Source organism: Anopheles aquasalis, chromosome 3 (assembly GCF_943734665.1).
Source record: "Anopheles aquasalis chromosome 3, idAnoAquaMG_Q_19, whole genome shotgun sequence".
NCBI classification, from domain to species: domain Eukaryota; kingdom Metazoa; phylum Arthropoda; class Insecta; order Diptera; family Culicidae; genus Anopheles; species Anopheles aquasalis.
In genome coordinates this window covers 62500244-62513548 of record NC_064878.1, presented here as the reverse complement: position 1 = coordinate 62513548, position 13305 = coordinate 62500244, and the positions used below count along the sequence as shown (strand labels likewise).

The window sequence follows — 13305 nt, the reverse complement described above, 5'->3', positions numbered from 1 at the left end:
ATCGGCTTTTTGACAATCGTGGCTCCAACAAACGTGATTAGCGTATCGATTCTATTAGGCGACCAAATCATTTCATTTGAGGATCAAGGACTGCAAAGGTCCATTTTGCCTAAGATTTGGTTTACATTTTTAATTTTTTCATGTAAATCGGGGACAAACGCTTTATCAGTTGGCGTAGGGGTTTCGTTGCCACCATGCAAATTCGTATCAGAGCCCAATGACCATTTGGTTCACGATGTTGTGCAAGGACAAAGTTTATTCACCAGGTCAAATAGGACGAGTATTACATATCGATTTATATATAATGTTTGCCTTGGGTGGGCAATTTGTTATGTTTCTCAAATGAATTCGAAAATAGGAATGGCGGAGCATTGTTGACGAAGACATCAAATTAAGATGAGAATGATTCCAATCAAAAAGTCGCAGCATAGTTACATTGCTGCCTTTCCTTACCATGCCTGCTAAGACTTTCTTTCTTTCTCACCTGTATTGAGCATACCGCATTTTTATATGTCGTGAGTTGCTTGGTTTATTTCGACGAGTTTTGGAGTCTGTTAAACAAAATAGAGAACATTGATGCCATCGAAACTGCACGCACACCGCTTTTAACAGTAAATATATCACACGCGATTAAAAACTATCACAAGCCTTAATGCACAAAACACGCTGTACGTCGCTCGGTTTATTGGACACCGGGGCCACCACAATGCCATATGGTGGCCATTCGTTTGTCCGCCGGGATTATCATTTGCGAAGGGTCGTCATCGGATCTACCAGCCCTGGTAGAACTGGCCGAACGGTAGCAAGCGAAACGGATACCAAAGCATCCCGATGTAGTTGCTTTCCATCGCATCGAAGCTCTCGTCAGTGATGGTGCTGGCCAGATCGTAGATGACCGTTTTTGCCTGTAACGAAGATATGCGTTATCGTTACATGAAGAGAGGGGCACCGTGGGTGGTGTACTTACGTCTCCATCGAGCAACGGGCGTGGATTACCGGCAATGGCTGCCGGTATGTTGTAGTCGCTGTGACGAGGTGCATCGATAATATTCGGCGTTGGCAACCCTTCAGCCGGACCGGCAATTGCCAGCAGGCCCATGCCGATACACATCAGCAGCACTAACATTGGAACGGGATTGCGATTCATCTTTGAACCTTGACCTTAACGGAGCGGATTCACTTGCTTGCAACTGGAGTTTTACAATTGATCCGCGAGCGAGAGAGAGAGTGTGTTCGCCAAAAGACAAGACTTTACGGAATTTGAACGAAATTCTTACTGACCCTTGGTTCCCAGAATCGATGCCATTTTATAAGATCTCCAGCAAATAGCGAAGGATATCTGCCAATGCAGATACCTAATGGGGTTGAAGATGGTCCTCGTGTGAACTATGTACCGATCCGGCGAACCCGTTGATGACGCCGCCAACAACGGCGCTGATGATCGCAAGTCAGACAATGTTTACATACACGCATCGTACTTGCACGCGCCATCCACCGTATCCGCCTTATCGTCTACGGAATTTTGTGAAAGACACGGGAAAGTTGGTGCTAGAGAACTGCTGCCCAGAACAGGAATCTCTGCGAGAGGCCTGCCGGTTAATGGGAACCGTCGCAAGCACGTGCTCGTCTCGAATCGATGTCGTCACCGATTACGAAGTGCTAAACCGAAGAGACGCCAATGGGGTTGAACTCCGACTCGGGTTCGCTAGTTGTGGATGATCCCAGTCGCAGCCAAGCCCGCCAGGGGGGTGTTTCGTTCACCTGTTAAGCCCCTTGGCAAGCAGTTTGTCTGGTGTGAGGCTGTGGGTGCGACACATCGCATCGGTACCGCCTTGGTGGGTTTTAGCGGCCTCTGGCTTTTTGTATCGCGGTCCCATTTGGTGGTGTGACAATCGTTGAGATGCCAACGGTTTATTTCCTGCTGATCTTTGAATCTGTAATTTCGTTAATTTAGTGTCTTATTTGTCTGTTATTTATCGTTCATTTACAATTACATTTACGGTAACATTTTTGTTCAATTGTTCCCATCCTTTCCCTTCTTCTCTATTTCCGGTAGTTAATAAGAATGCTAAGATACCCAAAGGTAGCTCCCGCCCGGGGATCTGCCAGTGCAGAAAAGGGGCCGAATTGTGGGTGGACCATCCGTGAGTGTACGTTTTCTTTATAAAGATTGCAGTAGATTGTAAGCGGGTACAATAATGGGGACGGGTGGTTTGCGTAAAGATGAGTAATGGATACCATTGCTGGTTTCAGTAACCGGCAGCACCGAGCGCTGCACCTTCCGTGCGTGCACGATCAGACGATCGTCAGTCGGGGGATACATTAGGAGCATCAGACTGTTTAAAATTAATCATACTATACCATTAGAGGGATGATGATCTGAGTTCTTAAATTTACTCACGTGTTGTATATTAAAAATGCAACGGTTCGTAGCTATCAAAAAGGTATAACGTGATCGATTCTATTAGGCGACCAAATCATTTCATTTGAGGATCAAGGACTGCAAAGGTCCATTTTGCCTAAGATTTGGTTTACATTTTTAATTTGTTCATGTAAATCGGGGACAAACGCTTTATCAGTTGGCGTAGGGGTTTCGTTGCCACCATGCAAATTCGTATCAGAGCCCAATGACCATTTGGTTCACGATGTTGTGCAAGGACAAAGTTTATTCACCAGGTCAAATAGGACGAGTATTACATATCGATTTATGTATAATGTTTGCCTTGGGTGGGCAATTTGTTATGTTTCTCAAATGAATTCGAAAATAGGAATGGCGGAGCATTGTTGACGAAGACATCAAATTAAGATGAGAATGATTCCAATCAAAAAGTCGCAGCATAGTTACATTGCTGCCTTTCCTTACCATGCCTGCTAAGACTTTCTTTCTTTCTCACCTGTAATGAGCATACCGCATTTTTATATGTCGTGAGTTGCTTGGTTTATTTCGACGAGTTTTGGAGTCTGTTAAACAAAATAGAGAACATTGATGCCATCGAAACTGCACGCACACCGCTTTTAACAGTAAATATATCACACGCGATTAAAAACTATCACAAGCCTTAATGCACAAAACACGCTGTACGTCGCTCGGTTTATTGGACACCGGGGCCACCACAATGCCATATGGTGGCCATTCGTTTGTCCGCCGGGATTATCATTTGCGAAGGGTCGTCATCGGATCTACCAGCCCTGGTAGAACTGGCCGAACGGTAGCAAGCGAAACGGATACCAAAGCATCCCGATGTAGTTGCTTTCCATCGCATCGAAGCTCTCGTCAGTGATGGTGCTGGCCAGATCGTAGATGACCGTTTTTGCCTGTAACGAAGATATGCGTTATCGTTACATGAAGAGAGGGGCACCGTGGGTGGTGTACTTACGTCTCCATCGAGCAACGGGCGTGGATTACCGGCAATGGCTGCCGGTATGTTGTAGTCGCTGTGACGAGGTGCATCGATAATATTCGGCGTTGGCAGCCCTTCAGCCGGACCGGCAATTGCCAGCAGGCCCATGCCGATACACATCAGCAGCACTAACATTGGAACGGGATTGCGATTCATCTTTGAACCTTGACCTTAACGGAGCGGATTCACTTGCTTGCAACTGGAGTTTTACAATTGATCCGCGAGCGAGAGAGAGAGTGTGTTCGCCAAAAGACAAGACTTTACGGAATTTGAACGAAATTCTTACTGACCCTTGGTTCCCAGAATCGATGCCATTTTATAAGATCTCCAGCAAATAGCGAAGGATATCTGCCAATGCAGATACCTAATGGGGTTGAAGATGGCCCTCGTGTGAACTATGTACCGATCCGGCGAACCCGTTGATGACGCCGCCAACAACGGCGCTGATGATCACAAGTCAGACAATGTTTACATACACGCATCGTACTTGCACGCGCCATCCACCGTATCCGCCTTATCGTCTACGGAATTTTGTGAAAGACACGGGAAAGTTGGTGCTAGAGAACTGCTGCCCAGAACAGGAATCTCTGCGAGAGGCCTGCCGGTTAATGGGAACCGTCGCAAGCACGTGCTCGTCTCGAATCGATGTCGTCACCGATTACGAAGTGCTAAACCGAAGAGACGCCAATGGGGTTGAACTCCGACTCGGGTTCGCTAGTTGTGGATGATCCCAGTCGCAGCCAAGCCCGCCAGGGGGGTGTTTCGTTCACCTGTTAAGCCCCTTGGCAAGCAGTTTGTCTGGTGTGAGGCTGTGGGTGCGACACATCGCATCGGTACCGCCTTGGTGGGTTTTAGCGGCCTCTGGCTTTTTGTATCGCGGTCCCATTTGGTGGTGTGACAATCGTTGAGATGCCAACGGTTTATTTCCTGCTGATCTTTGAATCTGTAATTTCGTTAATTTAGTGTCTTATTTGTCTGTTATTTATCGTTCATTTACAATTACATTTACGGTAACATTTTTGTTCAATTGTTCCCATCCTTCCCCTTCTTCTCTATTTCCGGTAGTTAATAAGAATGCTAAGATACCCAAAGGTAGCTCCCGCCCGGGGATCTGCCAGTGCAGAAAAGGGGCCGAATTGTGGGTGGACCATCCGTGAGTGTACGTTTTCTTTATAAAGATTGCAGTAGATTGTAAGCGGGTACAATAATGGGGACGGGTGGTTTGCGTAAAGATGAGTAATGGATACCATTGCTGGTTTCAGTAACCGGCAGCACCGAGCGCTGCACCTTCCGTGCGTGCACGATCAGACGATCGTCAGTCAGTCAGACGATACTTGTAGTTCTGTAAGCCACAATTTAAATTCTTCCTTCCACTCAAGAGATCCTTAGACCTGCGTTTGTGTAGTTTGAATGTTGGCAAACCATAAGACACTCTCCTTCTCTCGCTCTCTGGTGCACGATTGCCTCCAGTTGTCCCCCGTCCCAAAGAATCTTATTTCTTGTTTCATTTCGTATCAAAAAGAAAGGCGAAAGGGTGCCGCGAGGGGAGAATGTGTATTAATTTATTTCGATAAAAGACGACAAGAATGCGCCGAAAGCCTAGATCGCTCCAAAGACGCATATACAAGGGGATACAAGACAAGTGTGCGCTATCAGGGAAGTAGAAAGGAACCTGCAAATGGCATGCAAATGAAGAACGAAATAAATATATATAAATGTGTTTTGTCTCACCAAATGGTGTTAATGTGTGTTTGTGTTCAGATAGCGGTGAGGCATGTGATGCACTCGCTGATCAATGTACGAACTCCTCCGAATCATCTGCACGGTGTGCAGCCCTCGATGACTAATAAACGCCTTAGGAGGGGATCCCCGAACGCGTCATTCACGATCAGATTGCGAGCACGTGCTGTGTCGTTAGTGGAAGGAATTTCCTTACGCACAACCAGCAGACTGACAGAGAATTGGCCACCGGACGGAAACCAATGCTGCTGAAGAGCCACGAAGCTGTACAAATATTGGACGAGATGGTAGCATCTTCAACACCATGAGCACTCTCAGAACAAACTCGACAAGTAGGACCACATTTGGCTTTACCAAATTGTTAATGGGAACAGTGATTGAGCTAAGAAATGATTTCTTTTTTATTTTACTATTATGAATAACTTATTAGCACTGGTAAAAACTGTTGCTGAAAGTATCAGTAAGGATGGAGATAAATATTTGCTGCTGTAGCGCTGCTTCTTCGCTTAAGATTAGCGCCAGGTCGTCAGTCAATCCAGTGAAAAGGAACGGAAGAACAGATGGAGCAACTGGCGGTGAAGCGGGGATCGACGAGTCACGTGTAGCCACATTTAACGTCACACACGATCGGAATTCGCACCACGGGTTGAGTCAGGGTTTGAGGGTATACATGGGTTCGGGTCAACGAAAGCAAAAAAAAGAGAGGGAGAGGGTCATCGTTAGTGGCGGGCCCCGAATGTACCGTTTAGATTAAAGCCGAGATCGCCCCCGAAAAAAAACCGGATCCGAACCCACGGGAAGGCCACGATGCTGCCGATGGCGCACGTCACGGATAGCGAAGGCCCGTCCATGGGGAGTCACCCTCCCGGAAAGACCGTCGTAAATTCGCAGTTGATGGAACGAAAACTGGTTTCGGATGCTGGAAATCGGAGATGTCCAAAAAACGCACGTGAACCAGCCCCCATGCTTCGGGGCGCCATGTTGATTGATGTTCACCACCACCGGGGGGAAATATTGGAAAGTGGCGTATTTCCCGCGCTACGGGCACACCTACCGGAGGGTGTTGGTCGCTTATTTAAGTGTGTTTGCTGAGCAATTTTGGGAAAATTTGAAAGGTTAAAAGATTGATGTATCAAACATATCTAGGGTTTTTTTCAAGGATGTACTTTATGCTTTTTTGCTTGTTAAACATTCCTGGTGAAATTGTAAGTGGTTTGTTATGTCACCGTGTCTAGTCGGGGGATACATTAGGAGCATCAGACTGTTTAAAATTAATCATACTATACCATTAGAGGGATGATGATCTGAGTTCTTAAATTTACTCACGTGTTGTATATTAAAAATGCAACGGTTCGTAGCTATCAAAAAGGTATAACGTGATCGATTCTATTAGGCGACCAAATCATTTCATTTGAGGATCAAGGACTGCAAAGGTCCATTTTGCCTAAGATTTGGTTTACATTTTTAATTTGTTCATGTAAATCGGGGACAAACGCTTTATCAGTTGGCGTAGGGGTTTCGTTGCCACCATGCAAATTCGTATCAGAGCCCAATGACCATTTGGTTCACGATGTTGTGCAAGGACAAAGTTTATTCACCAGGTCAAATAGGACGAGTATTACATATCGATTTATGTATAATGTTTGCCTTGGGTGGGCAATTTGTTATGTTTCTCAAATGAATTCGAAAATAGGAATGGCGGAGCATTGTTGACGAAGACATCAAATTAAGGTGAGAATGATTCCAATCAAAAAGTCGCAGCATAGTTACATTGCTGCCTTTCCTTACCATGCCTGCTAAGACTTTCTTTCTTTCTCACCTGTACTGAGCATTCCGCATTTTTGTATGTCGTGAGTTGCTTGGTTTATTTCGACGAGTTTTGGAGTCTGTTAAACAAAATAGAGAACATTGATGCCATCGAAACTGCACGCACACCGCTTTTAACAGTAAATATATCACACGCGATTAAAAACTATCACAAGCCTTAATGCACAAAACACGCTGTACGTCGCTCGGTTTATTGGACACCGGGGCCACCACAATGCCATATGGTGGCCATTCGTTTGTCCGCCGGGATTATCATTTGCGAAGGGTCGTCATCGGATCTACCAGCCCTGGTAGAACTGGCCGAACGGTAGCAAGCGAAACGGATACCAAAGCATCCCGATGTAGTTGCTTTCCATCGCATCGAAGCTCTCGTCAGTGATGGTGCTGGCCAGATCGTAGATGACCGTTTTTGCCTGTAACGAAGATATGCGTTATCGTTACATGAAGAGAGGGGCACCGTGGGTGGTGTACTTACGTCTCCATCGAGCAACGGGCGTGGATTACCGGCAATGGCTGCCGGTATGTTGTAGTCGCTGTGACGAGGTGCATCGATAATATTCGGCGTTGGCAGCCCTTCAGCCGGACCGGCAATTGCCAGCAGGCCCATGCCGATACACATCAGCAGCACTAACATTGGAACGGGATTGCGATTCATCTTTGAACCTTGACCTTAACGGAGCGGATTCACTTGCTTGCAACTGGAGTTTTACAATTGATCCGCGAGCGAGAGAGAGAGTGTGTTCGCCAAAAGACAAGACTTTACGGAATTTGAACGAAATTCTTACTGACCCTTGGTTCCCAGAATCGATGCCATTTTATAAGATCTCCAGCAAATAGCGAAGGATATCTGCCAATGCAGATACCTAATGGGGTTGAAGATGGCCCTCGTGTGAACTATGTACCGATCCGGCGAACCCGTTGATGACGCCGCCAACAACGGCGCTGATGATCACAAGTCAGACAATGTTTACATACACGCATCGTACTTGCACGCGCCATCCACCGTATCCGCCTTATCGTCTACGGAATTTTGTGAAAGACACGGGAAAGTTGGTGCTAGAGAACTGCTGCCCAGAACAGGAATCTCTGCGAGAGGCCTGCCGGTTAATGGGAACCGTCGCAAGCACGTGCTCGTCTCGAATCGATGTCGTCACCGATTACGAAGTGCTAAACCGAAGAGACGCCAATGGGGTTGAACTCCGACTCGGGTTCGCTAGTTGTGGATGATCCCAGTCGCAGCCAAGCCCGCCAGGGGGGTGTTTCGTTCACCTGTTAAGCCCCTTGGCAAGCAGTTTGTCTGGTGTGAGGCTGTGGGTGCGACACATCGCATCGGTACCGCCTTGGTGGGGTTTAGCGGCCTCTGGCTTTTTGTATCGCGGTCCCATTTGGTGGTGTGACAATCGTTGAGATGCCAACGGTTTATTTCCTGCTGATCTTTGAATCTGTAATTTCGTTAATTTAGTGTCTTATTTGTCTGTTATTTATCGTTCAGCGTGAATCCTTTCCACCATCATTTTTCTACGCGCCACGTGATTGTTCAGTTAAGCGGTACAGTGAGCGTTCTCGTTGGCATTTTCGGTTTTCTATACTCGATAGAGAATTTTAAACTTTATTATTTTATTAGATACTTACACACTATCGCAGGCTTTAGGTTCCCTTAATGACCTTTATCCTCGAATACCTTCATCGGGAAAATGCATATCTGACCGGTACCGCTCTAGTTGCGACTAGATTCACCATCATCCACTTTACGAATAGTCTTCACCATCGCCGTTTCCGGGATCTTCTGCATCACCTGCGTCGTCTCCATCGCCATCATCTCCACCATTATCTTCACCACCATCATATCCACTATCATCTTCACCACCATCATCACCATCATCCTCACCACCATCATTACCATCATCTTCACCATAGTCTCCCTCATCTCCATCATCTCCTTCATCACCATCATCATTACCATCATCACCATAGTCTCCTTCATTTCCATCATCGTTATAGTCTCCATCATCATCATCATTATTTCCTAAATCATCATCATTATTTTCGTCTTCTCTTTCAGGATTCTCGTCTCTGTTAGGATTAGGCCGTCTGCCAGCACCAGGACGACGACGGTTGCCACGACGATTCCCACCGCCAAGGCGACCACTATTGCCTAGTAGACCCCCATTGCCAAGTAGTCCGCCACTGCCAAGGGGATTGCCTCCACCCAAGAAGCCTGCGCCTGCGCCAAGACGACTGCCTCCACTTAGAACCATCCCACCGCTGGGAGCTATCCCACCACTCGGTACTAATCCACCGCCTGCTAGTAATCCGCCACTTGGGACAATTGGACCGCCTGTTACTAATGCACCACTAGGTACCATTCTAGTACCTGATACTACGCCACCACTTGGTGCTATACCACCACTAACTAATATTCCGCCACTAGGTACTATACCACCAGTATATATTACTCCTCCGCTTGGTAGACTTCCAGCAACAGGCCGTCTCTTGCGATTTGGTCTTCTGCCTCCTTTTCGACGCCTGCCATCACTTGAAACAATTGGAGTGATGCTAACCGTTGGTTGGTCAACACCTATAACTATGCTGCCATCTGATGGTAGAACACCAACTCTCTCTACGTAGCCTCCTCCTGCCTGGTAGGGAATCTGTCTTCTGGACCGACCACCTAGTCCGTACGTTAGTGTTTGCATCATATTGTTCATTGTTGCGATCGAAATTGGCGAATCTGGAGTTGGCAGAACTTCAGCGCGTGGTAGAACAGCAGGAGCTCCATTGGCGATGGCCACAAGGACCAGTAGGTACAGGGCCTGCAAAGGGAACGGAATAAAGAAAATGAGTTCATGAGATTGACGCTTGATATGGGCACTTTTTACCTTCGCCATGGCTTCAAATATGTTTTGCGTACGGTTTCCTTCCACCAGGTTTATTCTGCTACATCAGCTTGACTGAGCGCTATTCGATGAGAACTACACATTTTATAGGGCACGTTCAGAGCCCTGGAATGCATAGAGGTTGAAAAGTAGACGCTGTTCTAACGATTCTGGTTCTGCCGATGTCGCAGCTTCCTGTTGCCCATTAATCGGTTTCCCACCTGCCCTAAGATGTTTAAAGATGCTAACGATTTCGGACGATTAAGGCACGCAGAGTGACTTATGTGTTCTTAATGTGTCTCTAACAAGTCTTTGTGACCGGCGATATCAAGCTGTGCGAAGTTTTGAGCCTGCGTACAGTGGTGTAGGGCTTTCGTTGAAGTGGAATTCGATTTATCGCTGATGGTAAGACCTATCGCCCTTTGCTGCAGGCGTTGTCCTTCAGAATACGGAATTTTCAAGAAACTTGTTTTATCTGATAATAAATTCATACTGTTTTGCTTGATAAATCGTAGCTAAATCATAGCTAAAGTAGTAATAGCAATACAGTGACCAACACCTGATCTAAAAACCTAAAAAAAAATGTTTTAGCTTTTGAGATGTTCGAAAAAGCGTTAGTACTATTCCTATTGTGGTGCTCCTGTGTTTCTTCGACTGAGAATCTACGCAGAATTGTGAATATTTAATTTAAAAGCCGGGGTTACATGAAGCGTAAACTCTCGTATAAACTCAGAATGTAATGCCAAAAAGTTTACGCTTCGTGTGGCAGGCATAATCGCATAAAAGTTTATACCGAAACGTCAACTGCAATTACATTCGTGCACCTGCAATTACACTATGCTATTACATCAATTACATGTGTTTCTGGCCACAAAAAATATAAATCGACGAGATAAGTTGATTTCTGAACATCTTTTTCTATATTTTAAGATGTTAGTTGCTGTATTAGCGATTGTAGAACATTCAATTCTTCAGAACGCTACGCTTCATGTTGGTGCTGTGTTTACGCTTGCTTTTACGCTCGGATTTACACTCAGCGGGCCTATAATCTTTTTGACATAAGTATAATCTTTTTGGCATTACACTCTGAGTTTATACGGGAGTTTACGCTTCATGTATCCCCGGCTAAAGACTAATAAATCCCTTTCGCCGTCCCTTAATAGGAATCCCAGACCCTGTAATACCAGTTTTTTTTTATCAAGATGCGCCATTATTTACCCATATATTCTTATATAAAGCGAGAGGTTTTCGACAGATTATGTACCATACAACAGATAATCCACATGTTCCATTTAGATACGGAGCATCATTAGCATTAACCCCAAGGATAATTAAGAATGTGCTAATGCAACGCTTCATTGAACTAAGCAATAGTTCAGTATATTTTCGGTGATTTTACCGTCAACATAGCTACGAATGTTAACTATCAACTGTTTTCTTGTGGCCTGGCCGAGCACATTTAGTCAATTGAACTCATTTTGATAGATTTTTTTAAAGAACTAACAAAGCTTCATGAGCACAGTGTTTTATTCTAATCTATTTGTTTGCATAAAGATTTCATTCGAATATACTATTTTACGCACGGTTCGTAGATGCTATTAGTGCCAACATTAATCATAGAAAATTAGTAAACGAGGTGATGCTATTTTTGTTCAGCAGGGCCTGTTTTTCACAGAGTTAACGAAACGGTAAGAATCTAATTTGAATACCAATACGCAAGCCTTCATTCTTCAATGGGGATTCCTCTTCATACAAGACCGGTTCTTGTAGCGATTCTGGACGAGACTTTTGTGTCCATCCACAGATGAGTATTTCCTATAAAAGGCTGAGATTTGTGGCGAAGAAGCATCAAATCGTCGGCAACCGTGCAGCAAGATAGAAGGCAACGATGGCAATGCCGAATGTAGTTGTAAGCAAAGTTTTATTCGTACTCAATTGCGCTTGAATTGTTGTAAAGGAGTAATTTTGTGTACCTTCAACATGTGATATCCTTGTAAAGTGATTCGCTGTTGACGATTGTCGCCATTTAAAGCTTGCTAAGAGAGACGTTCGTTCCATAGTTAGATCCATATCAGTCTCCGTGATGGCCGTGATCTCCGTGGCTGCCATGATCTCCATGATTTCCATGATCTCCGTGATTACCATGATCATGGTGACCATGGTCCGCATGATGATCATGATGATGATCATGATGAACTGAATCATGATTACTTCCTCCCGAATATCCACCGCCGCTACTGTATCCTCCATAGTATCGTCGGTAGCCATATCCGTAGGACGGATAACTGTAGTATCCACCATATCTACTACGAGAATAACCACCGTATCCTCCATAGTACGGTTGGTAGCCACCATAGCCATAGGACGGATACGCATAGGACGGATAGCTGTAGTAGCCACCATATCCATATCCGTATGACGGATAATAATAGTGCGCTTCTGCTCCCTCCATATCATCTGATTTTCCATTTAAAACATTTGAATCGGTGCTAGACACTTCTTTCGCCTGAGTCAATGTATCTGCTTCGTTGATATTTTTTGCGTTCCGAGCAGGCGTCAAAGCAGCAACACCAACCGTGGCTTGCTGTGACCCGACTGGCTCTGATTGAGATGGTTGCGGAGCGCCGTGGGCAATGGCCACAAATGCCAGCAAGCACAGGAACTGCAAAAGTTAAGGGTCAAATCAGAACGTCAAAATTCACTTAATTGATAACTATCCGGTGTTTTTATTTTTACCTTAAACATGGCCGGCAATGGAAACTATTAGCTGTCTAGTTCTATCCTCACCGATCGGATTGGGTTAACTGGTCACGGCATGGCGCGGAATTTCGGCTTTTATATTGCCACAGGTCCGCACACCTTCAGGACCGGTTATTTTTGCAGCAGAACAGGGTTTTGTCATACTTTCCCGTTGATCATCATGTAATGACGCAGGTAGGAATCGAAAATCTGCCGCACTGTTGAAGTCATCATCCAACAACCTTGTGACGTGTTTTATAGAGTCAAATTTTTCTTTTCTCAATTTTCACACTTTCGATTGTTTCCGAATCAATTGCTTTCCGGCTTCTTGTGCATTGGTTTTTCCTTTTCAACATTATTAGTGTAGTTTTGAACACCGGAACTACGTCATTAGCATGTGTCACAAGATCGAAACGTTGTGATAATTATGTATTCTCTACTTTTATGTGATCCCGCTGCGTACAATGCAAAGATGTGTTACCACCAGATCGGTAAAGGTTGCTGACAAATAAAAGAAAAATCCAAAATTAAAAATCGCACGCTTAAAACTTACTTTCGATATCACTTATGAATGATTTTTGCAGCAAGAACCTACATTTGGAGGTAGAAACCTGTTTTCTAAATTGCTCTGGTTAGGAGGAACGATTTTCGATTCTAACGATTGACGTAATTCTCAGGGGCAGTTCAAATTAAATTCCAATATCAAATTAAAGCCGGTTTTA

At 45.1% G+C, this 13305-nt stretch overlaps 1 protein-coding gene across 2 annotated transcripts in view; it reads left to right on the top strand.

Moving 5' to 3' along the window:
- The window catches only part of LOC126578794 (tyrosine-protein kinase transmembrane receptor Ror2-like), a 10463-nt gene extending 5381 nt beyond the window's left edge, over positions 1 to 5082 (top strand). The window contains exon 5 of one of the 2 annotated variants that reach the window (XR_007608410.1): positions 4494 to 5082. The gene's annotated coding sequence lies outside the window, so the exon portion shown is untranslated. Of the gene's footprint in view, positions 1 to 2083; positions 2296 to 4493 lie in introns of those variants that run through there. The other variant, XR_007608409.1, reaches the window with a different exon arrangement.
- The last annotated feature ends 8223 nt before the right edge of the window (positions 5083 to 13305 follow it).